Raw genomic sequence first — 27,319 nt, 5'->3', positions numbered from 1 at the left:
TCCCAGGGACGGGGGAGCCTGGTGGGCTGCCGTCTGTGGGGTCGCACAGAGTCGGACACGACTGAAGCGACTTAGCAGCAGCAGCACTTTATCATACTTCTAAAAGTTTGTATTAATTTATTTTAGAATTTGCTCATCTCTCTGTGTTCTGTATTTTAACTTGGGTAAAAGTTCCATTAGAGATAAGAATATCTTGTATCTATCTCTTACTCTCCTGAGTATATACTAGTGTTGAGAGAACATTGGCCAAATAAATCAATCAAGCGTGATGGAAAGAGGAATGAGGGAGTTGTAGTCAGGTGGAATATACCAGTCATCTCCTCAAACTCCACTAAAATGACAGGAAAGAAGACAAAGGTTCACATTCATCTGACAGAGAAAAGAGATGTAAAGTGCCAAAGAAATGCCTTCAAACTTTGGAAGATGTTGTAACTTAGTAAGGAAGGGAGGCCCAAAACTAAGTGCCTGCAGGAGGTAGGATAAAAGGAAACAAGTGGATTTGTGCTGATGAATTTGAGAAAAACTCAGGAATTAGAGGCAAGCTACTCTGGAAGTGGGTGTGGAAGGAGCTAAAAATTGGGGTCTATAAAAGAAGTATTAGATGCCCAGATACTCCTTGAATCAGTTCCACTGTGACTATTCCATCTCCTCTGGCAGAAGGCTCAAATAAAACTAAAGAGGTTTAACCAGCAAGGCTTTGCATTAGGGAACACAAGGCACAGGTGAGGATATGCAAGAGAAGCAGTATTATAATTGGGAAGATTTATGCCAATTTACATGGTGAGGAGTGTGACCCTCCCCCAACCTCCTGTTCCAACATGATATGCAGAGTCCTAGCAGCCAGAGAGGAGATAGAGGGGTTATTCTCCAGGAAATCTGGCCTAGGGAAAAAAGGCTTACAGGCTTTGACATTTGGTATATTTGATAACCATTCCTAGTCATACTATAGCAAGGCCCACCAGTTATGAAACCCTACCAAATGTATGAGTTACCCCAAATGCTTTTAATTAATTCTTAGGTGTCTTTCTTAAATATGAACAGAGAGTGAAGGACACCCAGATTCTGTTCATGTGGAATAAGAAACTGAATCCCAAAAACACTTTTTGAAAAAGGCAATGCAGCCTATCCCCAGTAGAAGAAAATTTCTAAAAAAAAGTTCCTAAATGCATCTCCTCAGAAAGATAAAAGAATAAACTGCACTGTAAAATATACAAAGAACAAGGAAAATTGCTTGCAAATTAAAAATATGAGAGCAGAACTAAAAATATTTGAAATAAAAATTGAAAAATAAAGCTAAAGAAATCTCCCAGAGGAAGAAATGAAAAATGAGGGAAAAGATAAATAGCTAGAAAATTCATCTAGGAGATTTAGCCTCAACCAAAAGAAATTTCACAAAGAGAGAAGGGAGAAAATGAAGATGAAGGAATTATCAAAGAAATAATACAAAAGAAATGTCAGAACTGAAGACTGTAAATCTCTAGGTTGAAAGAGTCTACCAAATGCCTAGAACAGTGAATGTAAAAAAAACCCACACCAAGCCTCATCACTGTGACATTTCTGAACTTCAGCTAAAGAAAAAATCTAGAATTTCCAGTGAAGGTAAAAAAAACCCACCACCACCACCACCACCATCCTGCAAAACCTTACAAATAATTGCAAATTAGAATAACATCAGCCTTCTCAATAGCAACATCAGAAGCTAGAAAGCAATGGAGCAATCTTTAAAATTTTTGCATAAAAATTATTTCTACACTAGATTTCTTTATACAATCAAACTGCCAAAGCTATTTAATGGCCATGCATGTCATTTACCTCTCAAGTAGCCTTTCTGAGCAATTTACTGAAAGACATGTTCCATCAAAATGAGGGACTAAAACCACAAAGAAGAAGACATGGAATTCTGAAAAATGGACTCAATACAGAAGAAAAATAAGGGAATTTCCAGAATGATGGTGATATAACATCCCAGGATGACAACTGTACCTGACCTTTTTATGACTTGATACACATACATTATTTTTGATAAAATAGAATTTTAACTTCTAATTTTTAATCAAAATTTAAAAAAAGAAAACAAGAAGAATGGTAATAGGTATATAATAAAGTAGGAAAGAGGCCAGAGGGCTATTCTCACGGACAGCTGAAAGCAAACCTTGAATCTCCTCTCCTCTCAGTGTGTTTTGACAAATCCAAGTACAGAAGTATATGCCAGTTCATCATAGATTGAGAATGCTGCCCAGGTCTCTGAGGCAAACTGCATCAAGGGAAGGACAGAAGAGGGAAGTCAATGGAATGGAAAGGTTCTTACTGAAAGCCTTATCATTTTGCATATTTGGGCTTTGGCAGTAGGTAGGAGTGTGGGTTAATGGCATGTCCGGGAAATGTGATAACGGTGCTGAATGCTGCTGTCCATCAGATTTCACGAGTAAATCAGAGTAAAAATTAGCCTCCTGCTTATTATTCAAGACTTGCTAAGTTCTCAAAAAGATCCCTGAACACAATCAACAACTACAATAATTTTTCATCTATGGATGCTGCTTTCCTAGCTTTCAAACTATTAAAATCCTGCATTATTTCTGCTCAAGCTGAAATATTCCATCAGAGTAGATCAAGAGGGTTCCAGTCTTGAGATGGGAGTGCAATATGAATGGTACATATGTGGTAGAATCTTTTCTACTTTTCATATTTAAATGTATTATCTCACATTTTTCAGAACTTCTCTTAAGCAATTCTGGGACATGATAAGATAGTGTATATGTGTATATATATGTGTGCACGCCTGTGAGTGTTCAGTTGCTTCAGTTGTATCTGAGTCTTTGGGACCCTAGGGACTGTAGCCTGTTAGGCTACTATGTCCATGGGATTCTCCGGGCAAGAATATTAGAGTGAGTTGCCATGCCCTCCTCCAGAGGATCTTCCCAACCCAGGGATTGAACCCACATCTCCTGTGTCTCCTGCATTGCAGGCAGATTCTTTACCATCTGAGCCAACAGGGAAGCCCATGTATGTATATACAGACAAATATATATAATAGAGTCAATTTGGCTATTAATTTTTATTGTGTGATATTGGTGACCTACTTTCTAAAGAATATATATCTAGTCCTTTAAGAAAAACATTTTACACTCACACAGGGCTTGTTGGTACTGGATTCTTAATGAAGCATTTTATCAATGACTTGGGTAATAAACCAGAATCAGAGACTCTGAGTTCTCCACTGTTATTGAGTTGTTAAAAACTTGAACAAGCTTCTTTGTCCTTGCTATGTTTAATTTTTTTCATTAAGGATGGAGTTAATATTTGTTTGCATCATATGGTAATTGTAAAAGATCAGTGATAAATGCCTCTTGAGAAACCTGTATGCAGGTGAGGAAGCAATAGTTAGAACTGGACATGGAACAACACACTGGTTCCATATAGGAAAAGGAGTACGTCAAGGCTGTGTATTGTCACCCTGCTTATTTAACTTATATGCAGAGACATCATGAGAAATGCTGGGCTGGAAGAAGCACAAGCTGGAATCAAGATTGCTGAGAGAAATATCAATAACCTCAAATATGCAGATGACACCACTCTTATGGCAGAAAGTGAAGAAGAACTAAAGAGCCTCTTTATGAAAGTGAAAGAGGAGAGTGAAAAAGTTGGCTTAAAGCTCAATATTCAGAAAACTAAGATCATGGCATCCGGTCCCATCACTTCATGGCAAACAGATGGGGAAATAGTGGAAACAGTGTCAGACTTTATTTTGGGGGGCTCCAAAATCACTGCAGATGGTGATTGCAGCCATGAAATTGAAAGACTCCTTGGAAGAAAAGTTATGACCAACCTAGACAGCATATTAAAAAGCAGAGACATTACTTTGTCAACAAAGGTCTGTCTACTCGAGGCTATGGTTTTTCCAGTATTCATGTATGGATGTGAGAGTTGGACTATAAAGAAAGCTGAGCACAGAAGAATTGATGCTTTTGAACTGTGGTGTTGGAGAAGACTCTTGAGAGTCCCTTGGACTGCAAGGAGATCCAACCAGTCCATCCTAAAGGAGATCAGTCCTGGGTGTTCATTGGAAGGGCTGATTTTGAAGCTGAAACTCCAATATTTTGGCCACCTGATGTGAAGAGCTGACTCATTTGAAAAGACCCTGATGTTGGGAAAGATTGAAGGCAGGAGGAGAAGAGAGAGATGACAGAGGATGAGATGGTTAGATGGCATCACCGACTCAATGGACATGAGTTTGCGTAAACTCTGGGAGTTGGTGATGGACAGGGAGGCCTGGCATGCTGCGGTTCATGGCGTCTCAAAGAGTCGGAGAGGACTGAGCAACTGAAATGAACTGAACTGAGTGATAAATGTGATAGCACTTCGAGGTCATGGGGAGAAAATTACAATTAAATTAAAATATTATAGTTTTGTGAACAAATTCTTTAAAAATTCCAAGTTTCATCCTCTCTCTTTTCTCTTGCACATTTGATTCAACTCAGGAAAAGAAGAGAAACCTGAATTTATTGCTCACCAGTTACATGCCAGACATTTGTGCTTAATTCACTAATACATTACAGTCAAACATAACCAGATATCTTTTTCTTGGGTATTATCAGTGTTCCCTTGAGTGAGAGGCCATTTGTAAACTCCCCAACCGACTAGAGGTAAAATCCCTAATTGATTATCCTAAATATCTTCAATTGCAAAGTAGAATATACAATAAAAAAAAAAAGTACGGTTGGTACAGTGGATGCTACACTTCCCTGATTTATTATCAATCTTTTAAAATAGGAACTCATTTTCCTTTTAGAGTGGAAATTTGTGATAGAGAAGACAAGAAACATCTTCTGTTACATCTGATTGACCTGGCCTTGTATAAAAGCCACACTCAGCAGTTCTAATGGGAAAGGATGTAAAATCTAAGGTGTGGCAGGTCTGTTGAGTATCTGCTTTTTGATAGTGTGTTGATGGTCAAAAGCTTATTGATCTCCATCAGAGGAAATGAGTTAGCAGGCTTCAAAATGCTCTCTATGTTTAATGCTCTTTCACTACCACTCTGGCATAACTCAAGAGTAGAGCTTAATAGGGCCATGTGCATCGTCACTGTGGTTATTATTTTGAATGCACGTTGGAATTTAAGTGACAATAAAAATGCCCAATTTAGCAGTAGTGTGTTTGAATGCCGTGGAGACTAATTTTCTTGGTGAATATCAGGTAAATTACCTCACTTTTGAGATTACAATTCCTTTAGAGACTCACATAATTAGCACCCAAATAGCTTGAAACAGTGAATGAATCTACCAATATGCAACCAATTTACCCCATGAATCCTAATATCCAGTGTCCACAAACACTAACTAAAAGACCAAACAAGATGCAGACCTGCTTGATCTCACCCCTGAAAGAATATTCCTCCCAAAGGCACCACAGAAGCCAGATAGCTCTTTTCTCCAAGTAGATATTAAAAAAGCAGATATTAACCTCACAGAAGAATTAGCATGTTAGAGATGGAGGGAGCCTTAGAGACTGGACATAGGATGAGGAGACCTGGGGATCAGCAGTGAATCAGGCAGTATTACTCATTGCTGGTTAGTAGTGCAGCCTGAGTGTCCTAAAACTTCCGAGTCAACTGATTTTTTGACTACACGAAATTTATCTTGTTGGTATGTATGTATGTATTTTTTTCCTCATGAAAGAACATTAAAGGATATTTTATCAACTCTCATGCTTCTCCATGGGGAGAGAGAAAAAAGAAAAGGAGAATTCCCAAAGGTTTAGTCTACTGTTTTTTTCCATTTGTCAATTTGTGACCTTTACATTTTAAATTATTTTTCAGTGAAAGGAGTAATTAATATCTTCCCAAGCCCATCACAGAATCAAGCCTCAGAAGCCACATTTATGCTAGAAAACTCTGCCCCTTTGTATTTCCACTGACTTAATCAGAAAGAGAGATTTCACCCATGTTGGAGCAATCTGGTTGTCTCCTAGGATTTGCAGTTGAGTTTTTGGTCAGAATCTGCTGATTGAGAGATGGTCTTTGGTGCATGGAGAAGCAAAGAAAGTGCTTCTGCTGAGAGGTAACATGGAAGCAAAGCCTCAAAAAGGCAGAGATGAGAAACCATGGGGAGAAAGGGAAAAGACGAAAGAGAAAAGAGAGGGAAGGAGGAGGTGGGGAGGGACTAAGAACGAGGCAGAAATAGAGAGAGAAAAGGGAATCAAATTACTGCCTTAATTCCTGAAAGTTTCCTGGTGTCTGATCCTAGTCCTTATAAAGACTTTTCTGCCTCCCCTGGGGTCCATAAGACAGTCTTATAATAATTCCCTCTCCCCTTTTAATGAAAGTGGTTCAAACGGGCTTCTGTTATTTGCAGCCAAAGAGATTTGTGCTTTAAGGTATTTGTTAAATCCCTATTAGACAGCTCAAGGTTACAGTTTTTGAGTGCCAAAATTTCAGTGGAATGCCACTCTGAGGCTTTGGTCAACATTTGGGCTTCTAATAAATGACTACAGCTTTTCTTGGTAAAAGGGCATTAGATCTGCCCTCTTGCTCTCAGGCTGGAAGTTTTATGATCAGAATCAACATTCAGCTTTTCTGTGGTATATCTCGTGAAAAATCTGATTTGGATTTTAGACTATTACCTTTTCACTCTTAAGATTAGTTAGTCCCATTCTACATGATCCCAATCAAATTGTGCTAAACCCAAACATTTGTTTAGTAGTGTCTTTTATAGTCCATTTATAGGAGTGGCATTTACTTTTGTAATAATGGTGTCATTTTGAATTTTTGTGATAGCAAAGATATTTGGAGATTGGTTTAGGTGATGATGGGTAGACCAATACTGAGAGTGGAGTTTAGTATTTTCAGTGGTGTCTGAGGGGTTCCAGAAATGAGTAATTTTGGGGTGTTGGAGGGACAGTAAAGTGACCATTCAAAATGGAAGCAAAGCATTTTGTGATACTGTGGGCTCTAAAAATATATTTGTGGGTGGATATTTCCTTATTTTATGAGGCTATCCTCATTATATTTTCCATGTTGGTTTTCAAGATTTCCATCAGAAAAACAGAGCTGCCTATTCTAGGTCAGGTAAACCATGTCCTGTCCACAAGGGCAAAATGACGGTTGTTGGTTCCAAGCATTCCATACTTAAAATATCAGCCTGTGGAGAGGAGCTCATGGAAACTAGCATTCCTCTGGGTTTCAAGAGTCAATACCATTAAAAATAAAGAGGTGATAGTGTGCATAGTTTTCCTCTCTTGCCTTACTTTGGCAGAATTAGCCTAGTAAGTGGAATTTCAAGGCTTGGATGGTAAAAAAATCCGCTGCAATGCAATCCTGTGTTCGATCCCTGGGTTAGGAAGATCCCCTGGAGGAGGGAAAGGCTAACCACTCCAGTAGTCTGGTCTGGAGAATTCCATGGACTGTATAGTCCAAGGGGTCGCAAAGAGTCGGACATGACTGAGCAACTAAGTACAGCACACTAATCTCTTGAAAAAGATTTTAGCAAGTCTTTAGTCAAGTTTTGGGTAAGAGAGAAAGCCCAGTGGCTAGGTGATATATGCACCCTTTGATATGACATATTCGGGAAAAACCCAGGAAGTCTCCCTTATCCCAAAATATCTTCTCTACCAGCAACATAACTGTAGCTTCATAATTAGAGATTCAGTTTGGGTTTAAAGAATTGCTCCATTAACACATAACTAGCCCTGAGAAGTTAACTGTGAAATTAATATCTAGCTAACCCAGTGACTCTCAAAAGAAGTCATTCGAGGACTATGGGGGCTCTTCATCCTCCTTAAAATTCTGATATAGTCCTTCTCCTCTCCCCTTTCCCTTACTATATCTCATGTCATAATTCCCAGGTGTGTTGAGGGGTTGAGAAGTACTGATGTAACCCTTGGTATGACTTTCTGGAATCACTTTCTTCAGTTATAGCTACAGAAAACTGCAACATTAGGAAGAAGGTAAAACTTTGATGCCAGAAGGAGTAATTCTGAAGAAATAGTTTTGAAGATGCTTTATGGTGGGCAGCCATGGGTGGGTGCTGCAGGCAAGCTCCTGAACTGTCTGATGTCAGTTTTGAGGACTGCAGGGAACAGACCTAGAGGCTCAGATTTCTTACAGCAATAGGAGAATGGGAGAGGTTTAGAAAAGGGAAAGCAGGAAGATCTGAAGTTTCATATAGGGTAGGTGAAGAATTTTGCCTGGCTTTCTTCCTGCCTCTAGGTGACTGGAAAGGACAGCCTATTCAAGTGCTGGCACAGGTTTGTTCTGCTCTTGAAAATTATGTTCCTTCCTGGATACTAACAGGGCATGCTGATCTCTATAGAGAGAGCAAGCTGGATCATCTTCGACAAATGGTTTTGATATTTGCTGATTAATTAACCCAAGCAAACCAAATTGTATTTCTCAGTATCTTCTTCATGAATTTGGCCACACTGCTGCTGCATCTGAGTATGCGGAAACTTGGACTTGTCTGTACAATGGATTTGAGAAGATCCTGTGATGCAAAGCTCCAGACTGGTCTTAAAAGATTGGTGTTTCAAGGATAGTCCTGTCTTAAACACATTCATTTTCTGGAGCAAGACTTAGAAGAAGCTTCAGAAAGCAATGAGCTTGAGAGAATCCAGAGTCAATGAACAAGTGTTTAAATAGTCACTTAATGACTACTAAAATAATGAAAACTAACAACCATTTCTCTACCATGGTTTTTCATTCCAGTGGATCATCAGAATTGACTGTGAACTCTTAAAAATACAAAAGTATAAAAAGAAGGAATGCTTATGGTAAACAAAGGTATAAAAGGCTGTAAATGTATAAAGTAAATGTTCCCCTCCTCTCACCCATCCCAAGTATCTTGATCCCTAGATATAACTATTGTTTATGGTTCCTTCAGAAATTTTCTATTTATGAACAGAAGAGATAGATAGTTAAGTAGATAGATAACTTTTTATTATATAAATGTCATGCCTTTCATTGTATTCTGCACCTTATTTTTCACTTTAGCATTGAGTAAATATAGATCTATTTTATCTTTTTAACATCTTGTAGTCTGACTGAAGAAAGCTCATATGGTTTTGATTATCTTTTCATGCTGGAGTTGTGTGGGAGAGATAAAATTTTATAAACCACAGATTCCCTAACTTTACTCAAAGTGCAAGTGAAAGTTGCTCATCCGTGTCCAACTCTAGTCCATGGAAATCCCCAGGCCAGAATACTGGAGAGGGTAGCCTTTCCCTTCTCTACTGGATCTTCCCAACCCAGGGATCAAACACAGTCTCCCGCATTGCAGGCAGATTCTTTATCAGCTGAGCCACAAGGGAAGCCTCAGAATGCTGGAGTGGGTACCTTATCTCTTCACTATTGGATCTTCTGGACCCAAGAATTGAACCAGAATCTCCTGCATTGCAGGTGGATTCTTTACCAACTGAGCTATCAGGGAAGCCCAACTTTACCCAAGGGCTCTTTAAAAAATTTTATTATTGGAGTATAATCCCATTGTAACGTTGTGTTAGTTTTTGCTGTACAACAAATCAGTTATATGTATACATATTCCCCCTCCTTTCTGAGTTCCCTCCCTACCACCACCACCCCTCTGGGTTATCAGAGAGCACCGGGATGAACTCCCTGTGCTATACAATAGCTTCCCACTATCTATTTTACACATGGTAGTATGTATATGTCATTGTCAGTCTCCCAATTCGTCCCACCTCCCCCTTCTTGTGTCCACATGTCCATTCTCTACATTTGCATCGCTCTTCCTGCTCTGCAAATAGGTTCATCTGTACCAATTTTCTAGATTTCACATATATGCATTAATATGCAATATTTGGTTTTGTTATACTCCACCCAAAGATTCTGATTCAGAAGTTTATCAAAGGAGAAATCTTTCATACAAAATGTACCTTTTTGTTTTATGCATGTTTCCAGGAAAACATCACTATGATGCTTTATGAACAGATGAAACTGCACAGGGAAGTTACAGCTATTCATTTTTCCCATGGTGGAACAAAGGAACGCATGCTCTGAATGCAGTCCTTCTTGTATTTTCCTTTTTGTATAGTTGGTTCCACAAGGGAAGATTTACTGAATGGTGAGGAAGTGGGTGAGGACTCTTCAAACTTCCTCCTTGTACAAGCTCCCAACCTCTTTCTATGTCTTTTTGCAGTCCATGGGATGGTTTCTCCATTTGACTAGCATTTTACTGCTAGCCTTTTTCTTACTTATCCCCCTCTTCACTACCAACCTCTTTTTTCTTCTCACTTGAAAAGAGAACTCTTAAGTAGCTGAGCCCTCTAGTCCACCAAGAAATGGACTGAGATAAGCTGTTAGAGAGACGCTTCATAGGCTCTTTCAGTCCAGAGGGATTAAACAGGATGACCTCACTGAAAAAGAAACCACACTTAATAGCTTTAAAGGAGACTTCTCTTAACTGGGTCACCCTGAGACACTGCACATACTCCTTGTTTCAAGTGAATGTGGGGGGTTGACCTGCATGGGTTGTCAGTAAGATAGTTTAAATGCCTTTGTCTTTCAGAGATGAACCAACCCCCTTAAATTATAAACAGAATGAGGAAATATGTAATAGCTTGTCTGATATTCAGTCCCAAGCTTTGAATCCTATTGCTGGGACATCTGGGGAAACTGTCAATCTCTCTTGACAAGTGAAATGAGAAATTTGTGGAATACAGTTCTTCCAAATAGAGACTCCATCCATTTTTCAACTACATTTATCCTGAAATTAGGGATATCAGCTAGTATAGTGTGAAGGAAAAATGTTGCCTGCCATATCAGTAAAAAAAGTATGTTGTAGCCATCAACACAACAGCTACCCAATGGTACACCCTGAGGGAACTCAGAATGGGAAAGAGCAGGCTACTGGCCCTAAATAGCTAGGATATGAATCAAAGGAGTGATTTCAATCAGCCCAGACCCTTGTATCTTCCCATACATAGAAAAGCACTAAATTCCTTGAGATATGTTTTTCTTTAATCTTTTGATGTTCTAACTACCGAGACTTTGTTGCAAAACTCCTGTATATCCTGCCTCTTCCCTTACCTCTTCTTTGGAGCAGTCTCTCAGAGATACTTGAGAGATTGTATCCCGGCTTGAAGTCCTCAGAAAGTCTGCCAAATAAAATATAATTCTAAACTCTTAGGTTGTGCATTTTTTTCAGTAGGTAACAGGGTAAAGTATCAGAGAAGAGCATATCCTTTAAGTCAGAAATATCAGATCTCCATTCTCAGTTTTACTTTCAGGGTTGTTTTGAGAGGTTGAAGAATAACTTATATACAAGAACTTATCATAATACTTGGGCAATATAAATACTTGCATGCATGCATGCTAAGTCACTTCAGTCTATGCCTTACTCTTTGTGACCCCGTGAATTGTAGCTCATCAGGCTCCTCTGTACATAGGATTCTCCAGGCAAGAATACTGGAGTAGGTTGTCATGCCTTCCTCCAGGGACTTTTCCCAACCCAGGGATCAAACCCACTTCTCCTATGTTCTTTAACCCTAGTGCCACCTGGGAAACCATTAGCTTTTGCCCTGAAATGGAAACTGCCTCTGTTAATAATCAACATAAAGAACTCCGGTACGTGTCCCAAAATATGTGGTCCAAATTTTAACTAAACCAAGACTTCTAGAAGTAGTTTTTCCTAATCTCTTTGTCTCCATGAATGATTCTAACTTTTGATAGCTTGCTCTCTCTGTTTTCTAAAGAGGAAATAGATTTTGCCAACTTTAGTAAGTCTTCATTATTAATAGTCGTTGCTTGGAGATTTCCCCCCAGCCAAATCACTGACTCAGTACTTCTTGATTTAGAAAAAGGAAGTAACTGAAAGGCACCTGTTAATTAGACTAAAGTAACACAGTGTGCATGTATATATGTGCTTGAGATCTAAGCTCATCCTTGAAGTGGATATGAAATCCCTCACAGAGAAAGATGAGGCTCACTGTGTTTTAATTTTCCTAAAATGTTTAACTTTTATTTTCTCTTAGCTATGCTTTTTTACTTTTGTCTTTAAGAAGCATCTGGTAAACAAATGGACTTTTACTATAAGTAAAAGACTTATTTCCCATAGGTTTCTTGATAATCAAAATTATTTACATTGGAATAATCATCAAATTAGTACTTCCCAGGTGTTGCAGTGGTAAAGAATCCACTTGCCAATGCAGAAGACACTGGAGACATGGGTTTGATCCCTGGATTGGGAAGATCTTCTATAGGAGGAAATGGCAACCCACTTTAGTATTCTTGCTTGGAAAAGTCCACGTACAGAGGAGCCTGGAGGGATACAATCCATGGGGTCACAAAGAGTGGGGCACAACTAAGCAACTGAGTGTACACACAGTCATCAAACTCGTCATGAAGTTTTGCAGTGTTATATCAACTTATAAGCTGAAGAGAAGGAAAGAGAGTATTGTAAGGTGAGTGCATGGTGTGTTTCACTCCAACACAGACCTGTTTATGAACATAGCCTTTTCTAATCCAGAAGCAAGATCTGTAGCCATAAAGAAAGGTTGCAAACAAAGCAGTTTGCTTCACTCTTTTATTTATTTATTTAATTGAGCATATAATTACAACACACTTATTAGATGCCTGCTATGTACCAGACTTTGTGCTAGAAGGTGGGCATGTTATCTAGGGAAAACCTGACTTAAGGGGGTAGGATAAATTCTACATTAAAGGTAAGAACAGAGAACTGTAGGAATGGAAGAAGTAATGACTATCTGTGGTGAAGGAAGGCTTAACCGGAGGAACTGACTCCATCCCACGTCAAAACAACACATTTTGTGGTATGAGACCAACCAGTTCCTGTATTCTGATTTCTGACCCAACTTTTGCTTCTGATCATTTCCTTTGGTTGGCCAGTCCACCTGAAGACTGTTCTATTTATATTCTATTCCTCTGTATACTCCTAGAATGTAGACCAAGATTATGTGCTGGGTATATAATAGGTCCCCAATCAGTGTTAGCTGAAATGTCTAAGGTTCATGGCTTCAGTAAACTTCCAATCTCATTCCTTTATGTATAGGCTAGACTTTCCTTTTCATGTCTAATTCCACATTTCTTGATTTTAATATTAACAGTAAATTTTTATTAGAATATTTGGTTCTCCACTTCTGGTCAGAGTCCTGTACATAATCAATGAATCCTGGGCTCCTCCTGCTCTCCTCCTGGGCTCCTGAAACCTGGCACACTGCTACAGCCTCTTCATTAAATCTCTGGATTTAATCCCTTAAAATGCCAAGTTCGTCCTTGAATATCCTTAATTTCTAGAGACTCTCAGATTACTTCTAAATAAGATAATCTACTGATTTACTCCATGGTGATGGTTTAAAGGCAAACTGAATTTTAGGGCTGTAGACTTCTAATACTATTTCAGGACATTGCCTAGGTGACATTTCAAGGAATACTGAATCTGATCACATTGCTTTATGAGCTAATCACATTTCATTGCTCTAGACCAGAGCATGGATATTCCTTTGAGCCCTAATCTAGCCTAAGAATGAGATTCTCTATTTAATACCGAAGTTGAAGTCATATACTAGGCTAAAAGGAATTAAGTTTCCTAAAGGAGTAAAACGGATCACTGATGTGGCCAGGCCTTAGTGAATATACACAAGTTATCATGTACTGTAGTATTTTCTAATCTTCTATCTCCTTTAATCCTGGCTGATTAAGACTAGCAGTTTCCTCAAGAAGTATTTGCTAAGAGACATTTCTCAGTAGGTCCAAAAGTTCAGTATGAAAGCATTAATATTCTAATATTGTCCATTTTCCTGAACATTCCATATATTTACCATTCTTTCTCAAGTTTACTTTTCTGCCCACTTTTAGTGGGCATAAGTTCCTTAAGGCAGGGCCTTGGTAACTGCTGTATCCTCAGCCTCAAGAAAAGAACCAGATGTATGTATGTGCTCAATAAACACTTGTGGGTTGTTTGTCTGACAGCCAAATTGCTGAACTTGGAAATCTCAAATTTTGTTCCTTCAAAGATAAGTCATACATCCTGAATATGGTGATGGTGATGATGACGATAAAGATAGCTATCATTTACTAACTTAAAGTAGTTTACTAACTTGTTTGCAGCATTAAAAGAGGAATGGCTCCCAATGAGCTGTGAATCTTGGTATCTACAACTTGTATAGTGGACACCTACAATGACTCTGAAGTTGATTATTATTACTTGTTTTGCCCAATAGGACATCAGTAAGCATGGTGCAAGAAGAGGCTTTATAAAGTACTTACACACTGAGCCTTACCCTCTTGGAAAACTGCTGCTGATGAAAAAGCCCAGCCTAATCTCCTTTAGGATGCAATATCATATGGAGAGAGATGGCATTTGCAAAGACACCATCCCAGACATTCTGGCTTTCCAATTATCCCACCTAAGTCTCTAGACATGTGAATGAGGCCATCCAAGACCAGCCAGCCCCAGCCAAGATGTCAACTGATTATAAATGCATGAATGAGTCCAGCCATTGCATTATGGAAAGAAAAAAAATACTCTGATGAGCTCAGTCCAAACTGCCAATCCACAGAATCATGAGTAAACCAAGCAACTTTAATCCAATAAGTCTTGGAGTGACTTGCTATACAATAAGTAATTGATATAGTTACTATGAGACACCAAGATGATTAGTGTATTGTCTTATTTCACTTACAGGATAATTCACTGCCTTATTATCATCTCTGCCTTATAGATAAGGAACTGACACTTAAAGAGGTTAAATGACTTGCCTAAACTGACATAGCTGGTGATGAGAGAGCACAGATGCAAACCCAGGTCGATTTGATTATAGTCTAGTTCTTAACCATTGGCCTGTAGTGCTTTGGTGATGACCTTTGTCAATCTGGTCACATCTAAGATCTATCTCTGCCTGCTTCCTTAAATAGACATATCATCCACTTGACTTCTTGTGGGGCTTTTGCTTGCTAGAAGAAAAGATTGTCAATCTTTGATACTTGAGATATTTTCATATGTAGAGGAAATTGAGATATAGAGTTTGGACAATTTATCTTACAGATGACACCAGGATATAGCAGAGTACAACGAATTTAGTCTTCTATTATAATTTCACAGTATTTTTCTTTTATTGTTTTAGTAGTTATGGAGTCCTGTGAAATACCAAAAGCAAATATGATATTGTAAAGTAAATGGAATTATGCCAATGCAGGTGACAAATTTAGCAAAATATTAAATATTTCTGTCTTAATGCTTTCCCATGCACCGAATATTAGTAACATAAATTGTGATCTAGAAATCATGCAGTCTTCCAACACTTTTTTGCTATCAAAATGTTAGAGGATGTAAAGAAGCTGGGATTGTTCATCTTTCTGAAATGCACTGGAGGAGGTAGGTTGATATTCTATCAGCACAAGAATTTTCATTTTGAAAACCAGGAGGATGTTTCAAGGTCTATTTGGGGGCATTTCCTAGGCTTCCTTATCAGGAGGCAAGCAAGTTTTTTCTAAGACTATTACTAACCTTGGAAATAAGAAACTTCATTACCCAAGAGACTTTAGCAAATAAGTATAGCATTTAATTTCAAATTATAGGATCTGTCAGGGGTAAAACCAAAGCCATCATTCCTAAAACCATGGAGGTGATAGAAATCTTTGTAAAACTATCTCTCAGTAGGGAGCTATAAATCAATAGAAACCATCCAGTGCTTAAAAGCTATTATTTGGGGACTTTTCTTAATGTGGGAAAGACAGGGTTTCTGAAAGCCATTGGGAGAGCCATTGGCAATGATTATGAAGAAGAAATAATCATATATGTACTTATTTCCATCCAATATATTATAAGGCTGTAGGGAATAAGTTTTTCAGTCTTGGAAATGTGACATGAGTACTGTTAGATCTGTTTCAGTTTTATCATCTCAGAGAATCTAGGAACTTTAGAAGTTATCTCTAAACTAAAGCTTTCTGTTTTTTTCTATAGGTCTCCAGCCATTTAGTTACTCTTTAAGCACTTCTGTTGTTTAGCACTGTTATCTCCACTTGATAAGCCAGTCCTTTCCTTTTTTGGAGAGTCTTTTTTTGTTACAAGTCTACCCCATTGAATAAACTCAAACTTTCACTTATATTTGCTTTTTTGGAGTGTTTTTCAATAAGCCGATTTTTCTTCCACAAGAGAGTCTTTTTTTGTTTATCATTTTTGTCATCAGCCTCTGGATTTAAAGCATGGGAACACAATATTCCAGAAGTTGTCTCAACCATGGTAATAGAAAATAGGCTATGATATGATTATTAACCAATGATGCTGAAATCTCAGTGGCTCATTCCACATGGCCATTTTGGATTGGCTGGGAGCTCCATGTTGTCACTGTCATCTTTGCCCTGGCACCCAGTCAGATAGATCAGCCACTATGCACAGGTGGCTGGTCATAGTGGCAGAAGGAAATGAACATCTGACAAAATTCATACTAGATCTTCTGTCTGAGGCTTGCCCTCTTGGCATAAGTAAGGGACATAGGGACATATTTTATTTCTGCTTACTTTTTTTTTTCTTTTGCCAAAGCAAATTATATGACCAGGACTGAACTCCAAAGGATAGAAAAATGCGTTTCTTCCACTTGTTCATTTCACCTTGTTTATTTCAGCATAGTACTTGTCTCCCTAGGAGGTATCCCTTCCAACTTGCCATCAGTATAACTGCAAGTCTCTGGTGCTTTCATTTAAATCAGAATAAAAATATTGAAAAGCGCAGCTTTCATTATGGAACCTTGTGACTGGTCATTAGTGATGACAACCTTGGAACAGGTTGACATCAGATAATCAACATTCTCTTGTCATAATTGTTCAGCTGTTTGTGAATGCACATTAAAGAAACATTGTCTGGCCCATATTTTCCATCTTAAAGAGAAGATGGGTTGTTTCATTTCAATTTGCGTATAATGGCACATGATAGCACGTAACTTAAGTGGGTTAGTATAAGGTGGGTTTGTTGGTTTTTTACATCCCTTGGAATTTTTTTTTTTTTTTTTTTTTTGGTGTAACAACAGATACCATAAATATTTCCCTAAAAATACAAGAAAAAATAACCTAATTAGATGTTCAGTAAAACATGTAATTTGAACCTAGTAAGAAAGGACCTTTCATAAGAAGGCAGATTTTCAGGGAAAATATCTTAAGAAAAGCAAAGATTCATGTGCCCTTTTGCCAAGCCTGGTGAGAAGTAGATCTGCCATACTCTACCTTGCAGTTTGGGTGTCAGGGAATCAGTAGCACCTTAAAAATAACCACAACAGGATAAAGGATGGGAGGAAAAAATAAACACTGTTAACAAAATAGTTTATTAAGGAAGGAAGTAAAATGAAGAACACTGAAACAGTCATGTGCAGAATAAATATAGAAATGCACATTTTCAGAGACACACTAGGAAAAAACCCAACCCAAATATACTGAAAGGAATCCAAGGATAGAAATAATAGCTAAGTGGGCTGAGATATTATCTATTGTTCAGAGGGAAAAACCTCATACAGAAGGATAAATGTTGAAAATAGAACTGAACCCAGAGTGGGAAGAAACCACTTTGACCAAAACATATATATATAAAGTAGTGGATCAGGCTCTTCAAATTCTAGAGTGGTATGGGAAGGCTAACCATGCTTTTTAAGGGTTTGGAGGAGTTTGGGGAGTGTATTAGAAAAGGAGTTACCAGTTTTTACTACAGCTGACATGAATAGACAATTAAAAAGTTTACGAAACAACTGTTTATTGGACTAAATTTTACATTGTTCTTTTTCTTTTAGGTAAAGGTACAAATACTCTTTGAGCTAAGGGGTCGCACAGAGTCAGACACGACTGAAGCGACTTAGCAGCAGTAGCAGCAGCAATATTTGAATAGACATAAGCCTTCACACCCCTTTAGACCAGGGTCAGCAAATCTTTTCTGCAAAGGACCAGACAGTAAATATTTTGACTTTTTGAAGCATATGGTCTCTGTTGTAACTACTCAACTCATCATAGCACAAAAGCAGCCAGAGATAATACCTAAATGAATGAGTGTGGCTGAGTTCCAATAAAACTTTATTTACAAAAGCAGGTGGGAAGCTGGATTTGGCCCAGGGACTTCAGGGTACCGATCCCTGCTCTAGACCAGAAGTTACTTCCAGATGGTAAAATAACTGATTCCTGCCTTCTGTTCTGTTTATTCAAAATAAACAGTCCTTACTGTCAATCCTGCTGACTTTATAATGTCAATTTGTCCTCAGTGGAACAGGTGAACTGAGCACTTTCATAGAGTAAAATACTTTTTCTGAGCTATGTGGGGTTTTTTTCTTTAGAGAGGGCTTCCATGTTCTAGACATGTGAATTAACACTTAAATATTGGAAGTTTAAAAACTCCACCTTATTTGTATTTCAATAAAAACTACTATAATTAGAGTTCCCAGGCTCCATGTCCACTAGAGTTTAACTCAGGGAAACCCAAGTCTCAATATCATTTCAACTTGAAATTCAGGCGACAAAGTGGAGCCCTAACCTAGAGATTCCTGTTAATCCAGTGGCACCAAAAGGACCCCAGGGTGTGGTTTCTTTCCTTGGTGAGTTTGTAAAACTACCAATGGACAGTTACCTTTCAGTTTCTCAGAATAGCTTTGGAGTAGAATTCTGAGATAAGCAGAACCAAATGGGATTGAGTTACTTTTCGTATTTTTACTAAGTGTCAGGGGCTTGAAGATGTCACTATCTTGACAGCTAAACTTCTCATCATTCCTTCCTTTGAATTATAATATGCCTGGATTGACCAGTAGGAACAACCATTCAATCTTTTCAAGTTTTGTTTTTATCTCTTGAAAAGTCCTTGTTCATCAAGCTACTCAAAAGGAATGCTTTTGTTGACATGACACTTGGCAAAGTAGATGTGTCCCTACTAGCTCCTTTCTTTTTCCTTTTTCTAAAAAGGAGGTCTTTTTATTCTTTTGCCTACCTTTTTAAAAAAACAAAACCCAAGCTCTGGGTGAAAGAATTACTAAAAAACACAATCAATCTGTGTCTTCTTTGTCTTTGAATCCTATGTAGTATCTAGTGCAGTGCCTTGTACAAAATAGATGTTTAGTAAATGTTTCTTAGAAGCCTCCTAGAAGCCTTATGTATTCAATTTCACAAAATATCCATTTATTTGGGAGTGATTAATCACTTAGCATTCTGCATCGTACTCATAATTCTATGTTTATTTCCCAGTGGGAATCCTGATACCTGCCTAAATGGTTCTCACTGCATTTGATAGATTGCATTTGATACATATTGGTATAAGAAGAGCTCTTTTTCTTAAGTTTGTTCTAGATAATGGTCTCCTAAAACTCCTTTTAATCCTTAAATAATAACATAATGTGTTCTGAAAATATACCTGGAGACCTTAACAATCCAAAAAGTAAACAAACTCTTGCAAAGTTTGAGAGTTGAAAGAGAAAAAGGTCAAGAAGTGAACTTTTGTAAATATCTGAAATTTGATGAATAGAGAAATATCTCCATTTTCTTTCTTACAACTAATTTGAGTATTTTTGACCAAACCCTTCACACTGTACTATTGTGATAATTTGCATTTTGGATTTTATGTTTTTAGAAATGGAAAAGCTGAAGGTTACTCTGGTAGACTTCTTCTATTCAGGAATGTTTTGTTTTTTTTAAAAAAACCAAATATAATATAGAAGAACCAGTTTTACAAAATAGTAAACAATGGGATGGTTATTCACCTAATGAGGTCATTCTTGCTTTGCAAAATAATTCCCTGCAGAGTTTCTGTAAAAACACTCACTGTCCTCTTCTTGTCCCTCTCTGATACTATACATTTATTTACTGACAATTTCTTGCTAAATGATTGAAGAGGAAGCTGGGTAGAGAAAATTTGGCTAACTTATTAAGAGACTGTCAACTGAAGATCAATCTAATAAGAGATGACTAAAGCAATAATGTGATTAAAAGGAAAATATCTATTTTCCATTTACCCTTCAGAAACACCATTATGGTATAAATAAAGACACACTGGCATTTTCAGCAGCTCTGCTTCCACGTCAGACTTCCTGACCCCTTGGTTTATCGGTGCTGGTTTAGGTGCTTGTTTTGAGTGAAAGTGAAATAATAAATACCTTACATGTTAGCAATAAAGGGTTATCTACTGCTCACAGCAACAAGAAGAGTTGGTTTTTAGACTACCACTATCTCTAAAAGATGGAGATTTGCTATTCAAGTTTCTTAGATCCTGCACCCTATAATTTCCTTTGCCTACTAGAATTCTGTATAAAGTTTCATATTTGAAAAGAAAAATTGAAAAATTCCTCACAAAGGATTGTTTCATTTCATTATTGTCTTTTCTACTCAAAAAGGAAATTAGCATGCGTGAGATTAACTGAAGAAAAAGACAGGCAGCTAATTAATATAAAAAGTATTATTTCTATCAACTAATTTTTTTCATTCTTTTAATATTACTCATGTTTGGTCACCAGATGTATAGCTATAATAAACCAATGGGTTTTAAAAGAATAAATAAAGTGGGTTAAAAGGAAATGTAACTCAAAACTAAAACACTTCAAGAAGAAAAGAAAAATGTAATATTCTCTAAGATAACTGCTTTCCTTTTTTCTTCTTCTAACCTATGATCAATGGGTTTCTCTCAACGCAGTGATTTTGCAGTGCATCTTTGTTTCTTGGCCCCTGAAACATTGAGGTCATGTTTAGGTAAGATCTGGAGGAAGGAATAGAAGGCAAAGGGAAGTATCAGATAACTATAAATCTGATGCCTTTTAGAGCAGACAAAATCTATAAAATGTAAAAGATCATCGTTATTTTAAAATTGCTGGATTTACATAAGATAGAATCTTAGGTCTAATGTCCTGCTGAAAACAGGCAAGAAGAGCTACAAAATAGGGGCTCTTTAAACAGGGAAGAATGTTTGACAACTTGTTGATGGGGTAAAAATTCCAAGAGGAAGAGATAGTAGTAGCAAAATATGTACCAAATGCCCTCCCCTCCCATCTCCCCTGTCTATCTTGTATCTCCAATTTCTTCCTCTACGTGGAATTCTTCCTTTCAATCTATAAACATGTTTAGGCCTCTCCCATCTGGGAAATTACACTCCCTTGATCTTGAATTTCAATTTATGCTACTATCCTGTTTTTCTCTTTTCCTGTTGGCTAAGCTTCTGGAGAGACAAGGCTTTATTCAGTCCATACCATCATACATCTGCACTTCATTCCTACCTCTATCTCTTATTCCTTAGTCTGGGAATTTTTTCTGCAATTCCCAAATCTAGTGCACCCTTTCAGGTGCCTTTTCTGTTAATTAACACAGAGGCATGTGCTGCCTCTTATATTAAATCTATCCTACTTCCAGACTGATGAGTTATTTGCATGTCTCTTCCCATAGAATGTATGTCCTGGAAGGGCCAAGACATTTAAGTTGAAACCTTAAGATGATCTCAGTGCCTGACCCACAGAGGTGTTTAAGAAATGTTTGCTAAATAAATAGATTTTCCCTACTGGACTGCAAATGATTTTCAGGAATGTGGTTGTAGCAGGGCATTCATACAGACTTGTATTGTTGGTTTGTTTAAATGATGTGGCCTGTCTTCCCACATGGTTTGGGTTTGAGGGGCTCATTTCCTGTTTCTTTTAAATGGTTTCTTGCTCTGAAACTCCCCTGCAAGTTCAGCCCCTCCTCTCTGAAGTCTCAGGCCTTCAGGAGGCCTCCCAGTCAGGTCTGGTGGTGATACACTTTGCATTGTTTGCTTAGCCACTCGGGTGTTTCCCCCCTTTTGACTCGGAGGAAGCAGCTACAAGAAAACCCTGGGGAACCCAAATGCGGCCTCCATATCCAGGCAACTGGGGCTGGTTCCAGTGCAACAATGGCTGGGAATTCTAAAAGAGCAGCTGCTGCACAGCTTTCCTAGCTAGCATTCTCATCAGATGTGTCGCTTGCTCTACTCATGTTTTTAATATTATTATAAATCAATATAACCATCATCTAAAATTCTGGAAGATTAAAGGAAAAAAATCATTCCTAATGTCTTATATGAAAACTTATGTATAAATGGTCCTCAATAATTGTTTTCACAATCATTTAAAAAAATACGGTTGTAATTAGAGTGCCTGCTTTTTTCACTTCCTGACTCATAAGCATTCTCTGTTCAACATGATCCTATAAATCATTATTTTAGACCAGGCCACTTTATACATTACAATGAAGAATTTGGTCCCATTGTCATTCCTGAGGCTGGTGGGCCAGGAAGTTCCCATGATGCAGTAGGTAATGACACAGCTTCCTACAGTAACTATTCTCTATGTTCTGTGTTTCTACCAGTAGAGGTAAAGGTTATTGCATGGGTCAGACTGGGCTTCCCAGGTGGCTCAGTGGTATAGAATCTGCCTGCCAAAGCAGGAGACACAGATTCAAAGCAGGAGACACAGGGTCAGGAAGATCCCCTGGAGGAGGAAATGGCAACCCACCCCAGTATTCTTGCCTGAAAAATTCCATAGACAGAGGAGCATGGAGTTGCAAAGAGATGGACACAACTGAGCAACAGCGCACACACTTGGGTCAGATTGCTTTCCTGCAGCAAAATTTGCATGGTGGTGGTGGTTTAGTCTCTAAATCATGTCCGACTCTTGCGACCTCGTGGACTGTAGCCCTCCAGGCTCCTCTGTCCAAATTTGTATAATTTTACCTAGTTATTCCAGCCTCAAGAGAATTATATATGCAGATACAATTTTATGTATCATAATATTCATTTTAGTGTTACTTTTTATATTTATAACATTAAAAATCAGTAACAATCTAAAATGCCCAACAATAGAGGAATGGTCAAATAAGAATTTAACAGGATGATCTGAAACTGAATATATGGGTACATGCATGTGCAGCGTGTCTGACTCTTGCAACCCCATAAACTGTAGCCCACCAGGGTCCTCTGTCCATGGAATTTTTCAGGCAAGAATACTGGAGTGGGCTGCCATTTCCTCCTCCAGGGGATCTTCCCAACCCAGGGATCGAATCTGTGTCTCCTGCTTTGGCAGGCGGATTCTTTACCACTAAGCCACTGGAAAGCCTGACTGACTATATGCAGAAGACAAAAAAGAGAGAAGTAGATGAACATTTCTGTGTAGGTCAGTCAATCAGAAAGTCATGTGTTAAATGAACTCCAGATGAGGCTTGAATTGTTCAGAAAACAAAGACAAGTTCATTTGAAATGACTTGAGGAAATGTTGAGGCAAAGTTAAGAATCATTTCCACAAGACACAGCTGGGCCAGTCTGATGTGGGAGAGAAAATATCATTGGTGCTCCCTGTCACTGCAACATCTTTCCTAGAACTCTCCTAGTTTTGTGGTTGAAACTTGTGTTTGCCCTTATTTGCATGTTTTCTGCTCCCTCCCACGATGAACTCCAAGTTGGGTAGGCCAAAGTAAAGCATTTTAAATGTGTGTGTGTGGTTTTTTTTCTTTTATGGAGCTTCTAAGAAGCAGAATACCTCTTTACCTTGGTGTAGCCAGAGGCTACTGTTGAATCTTATCAAAACATCACTCCTGAGATTACAGAGCCTTCTGCATTAAAGCAGCTTGGAAGTCTTTAATGCAGAGACTCTCAGTCATAAAAAAGAATGAATATTGGCATTTGCAGTGACATGAATGGACCTAGAGATTGTCATACTGAGTGAAGTAAGTCAGAAAAAGAAAGACAAGTATCATGTGATATTGATTATATGGGGAATCTAAAAAAAAAATAAATGAACTTATTTACAAAACAGAAATAGAGTCAAAGATAATTTATGGTTACCAAGGATGAAAGGGAGGGGTAGAGATAAATTAGGAGATTGGGATTGACATATATACACTATATATAAAATAGATAACTAATAAGAACCCACTATATGGCAAAGGGAACTCTACTCAATACTCTGTAATGACCTATATGAGAAAAAGAATCTATATATATGTATAACTCACCTGTATGAGAAAAGAATCTATGTATATCTTTGTATACATATCTATGTACAATCTATGTATATGTATAACAAAGAATCTATGTATATGTATTATTATAAACTATGTATATGGATATATGTATATGTATGACTGATTCATTTTGCTATACAGTAGAAACTGAACCAACATTGTAAATCAACTATACACCTATAAAAATTAGTTTTTAAAAAAGCTGAGGCTACTTATACATTTGGAAATTGCAAAAAAAGAACTAGTATTTGACATCCTAAGGAAGAAGAAGGAAATGGCAACCCACTCCAGTGTTCTTGCCTGGAGAATCCCAGCGACGGGGGAGCCTGGTGGGCTGCCGTCTGTGGGGTCGCACAGAGTCGGACACGACTGAAGTGACTTAGCAAGGAAGAAGAATGGGCTTCCCTGGTGGCTCAGTGGTAAAGAATCTGCCTGCCAATGCAGGAGGAGACTCAGGTTCAATCCCTGGGTCAGAAAGATCCCCTGCAGAAAGAAATGCAACCCACTCCAGTATTCTTTCCTGGGAAAGCCCATGGACAGAGAGACCTGGTGGGCTACAATTCATGGGGTCACAAACTCACAACTAAACAACAAGAAGGAAGCATAGTTGTTTATTGAGTGTGGTGAAGTCATTAATTCTGGTCACCATGTATTTTCAGTCCCTCTCCTCCCCTATTCTAGACACATGGTAGGGTTGTACTTCCCGTCTTTTAGTAGTTGGGTTGTGAGATGGAAGGGAGTGTATTAGTTCTGGCTGATGAGTTACAAAAGAAAGTGATGCGTGTTACTTCCAGACTGGGCATTTTCTTACCAGAATAATTACTTTCCAATGCTCTCTTGTCCCTGTGCCATGACAACTAGCAAGGTTTGTTTGAGAAGGCAGATATTTCACCAGTAAGAGAAATGGAACAGAGTTTCCAGCTAACTTGGGATGGATGTACAGAGTGGGTGAGAAATAAATCTATGCTGTTAGAATAAAGATGTTTTTAAACCACAGCATAACCTAGTCTACAGGGATTCATACAAATGCTGAATGTAGGAAGAAGACTACTGTGAACATTTACATGGAAAATCTCACTTAATCCTCAGAATAGCCCAGTGAGATAGCTATTCTTATTTTCTCAATTTATAGTTGAGGAAACTGAGGTTTATGGTATAATACATTTTCCAAAGTCTCATCTCTTGGAAATAGCAGATCTGGACTTGAACCCAAGTTTTGTTTGACTCGGCACACTGAGACACTCTTGCAAGTTGACAGAATATTGCTTAAAAGATAAAATCACAAGGCTACTCAGAATAGGTAGTGACGATTAACTCCCACTGTACTGTATTCTGAAAGGGTAGTTTCAGGGTTACATTAGAAAATCCTCAAATGTTTTTTTTCCAGGTGGGACTGGATGAAGCAGTTTCTTCCTCCTATAGCCTTCAGGCCTATAGCGTGACCTCTTTCAGAAGCACAAAGCCCTATGTCTGGCTAGAGTTTCCCAGGCTCCCAATTCTAGATCTCTGTACCCAGGGTGTATTCTTGCATGTTTGTGTGTAAAGTTTAAGTAAAGCCTGGCGTGCAAGAGATCAGGCTCAGGTGACAGACTGCCCTGCTTGGACACTTAACATCCTTGAGATCTTGTTAAAGCTAATCTCTCTCAGCCTTGATTTCTTTTTCTGTAAAATTCAAGTAAGGTTAATAGCAAACCTCAGAGGTTACTGTGAGGATCAAATGAGGTTATGTATGTCAAGTGCTTAGAACAGTGCCTGGGACACCACAAGCATACACCCGCGTGCGCTCTCTTTCTCTTTCTTGTGTGTTCTGATTCATTTGTACCTTCACAAACAACCACTGCAAAGTAACCCTATCACCATTTGAACATGCTGAAGGTTTTTTTTCCAGCAAGAGGAAAAGAGTCTTAAAAGTGGTGAGTAACCAGTTTTTATTTTGTTGTGTTTTTTAACCACATCAAGGATGCAATATTTTACTTTAAGGAGGGAAGTCAGCAGTATTCAAAATGCAGGGAGCAAAAAAAACACAGGGAGCCGTTCTTTCTGAAAACACTTGAAGATTCTCTTCTAAATCTCATTTCAATCCCAGGTTCTCACTTTTCCTTCATCAACACAAGAGGAGGCCTTTTCTGATACAGAGGGAAAAGAAGACATCAAATACATCTTTTTGAACAATAATTTTTCTTGGAAATTTTCTTGTTGAAAATTATTTTTAGGGTTATTTTGCAAGTTTGGTTGAGGGCAATTTTTACCAAGATGAACCAGCTTCCTTTTGAGTGTGGGCACGTCATTTCCCCTCCCAGATCTTATCTGCCTCTTATCTGTGAAACGAATGGATTAGAGTTGATAAATCGTCCTATATCTGATGTTCTTTGATTCTGCCATCCCGTTTCATCTACTCCATAGGAATGTGGATCTGGAGCCTGTTTGTGCTTTAGATTGTGGACTAGGAATCAAGCCCCAGCTTCCCCAATCCCCTCCCCCACCACTCCCCTCCAACTGCCTGGGAATTAAGGAAACAGAGGCTTGTAATCCTTTTATTTGACGTTAGAGCTCTCCGTGGCATTAACCTGTTGCTGGTCTAATGTGTGGGACAGAGGAAATGTGCTTCACAGCTGTAAACAGGGGTAGTGAACAAGTGGGTTTTCTTTTCTGTTTTCCTTTTTTCCAGGGGTGAGACGGGGGAGGAAAAACAGTGGTCTTTGTTGTAAAGCCATAGTTCCAAACTTCAGCCTAGAGGAATGTTTAAGTTCTGAAAAAAAGTTAACGGAGAAGGCCTGCAATGATGTACTTCTAGTTACAACAAGAGGGTAAGAACGTTCCAGGCGCTGGATTGAAGAGACACAAAAGTCAGGAAGTGACCCTCTCGTCGGGATTTCAGAGGCCGCGGACGAGAAACAAAGTCCTCTCACAACTCGGGGAACTTTGGGCCGTACCATCCCGAGGGGCAGGGGTGGCGGAGCCAGGGGTGGGGGGAGTGGGGGCGGGGAGGGCCGCGGAAACTGACAGCTCGGTTCTCAACAAGCCGTGAGTAAACTGAGAATTTCCACGCTGAAAAGACTCAGTGTCCGCAGATCCCCCGCCCTGAAGTGGAAACGGGGTTCGGCAGATCCTCACTGCAGAGTCTGCCGAAATAGAAGCCGGGGTGGCCCCGGCGAGAGCCGGCCTCCTGAATCCGGGCCTGTGCGCGCCCAACCGGGCCGCGCGCCCGGGTCTCTGGATGGCGTGCCGGCGCAGCCCATCTGCGGCCGCGCGGCCGGGAGGAAGCCGGCCCTGGCGATGAATGGGGCTTTGTTCGCGGGCAGCCGAGGCTGCCCTCGGCAGGCCCAGACCGCACAACGGAGGCTGTATGCGAGCGGAATGGAAATAAGCCTGCGGGCCTCC

The 27,319-nt window shown here is 38.9% G+C and overlaps 1 long non-coding RNA gene across 3 annotated transcripts in view; it reads right to left on the bottom strand.

The window, feature by feature from the left end:
- Positions 1–27,319, bottom strand: part of LOC145512762 (uncharacterized) — a 185,908-nt gene that overhangs the window by 142,341 nt on the left and 16,248 nt on the right. The window lies entirely within an intron of this gene.

The sequence above is a fragment of the Giraffa tippelskirchi genome, chromosome 7 (genome assembly GCF_054371585.1).
Source record: "Giraffa tippelskirchi isolate mGirTip1 chromosome 7, T2T-mGirTip1v1.2.pri, whole genome shotgun sequence".
Classification (NCBI taxonomy): Eukaryota; Metazoa; Chordata; class Mammalia; order Artiodactyla; family Giraffidae; genus Giraffa; species Giraffa tippelskirchi.
The sequence above is the reverse complement of the archived record's forward strand: the minus strand, read 5'-3'. Positions and strand labels throughout refer to the sequence as shown.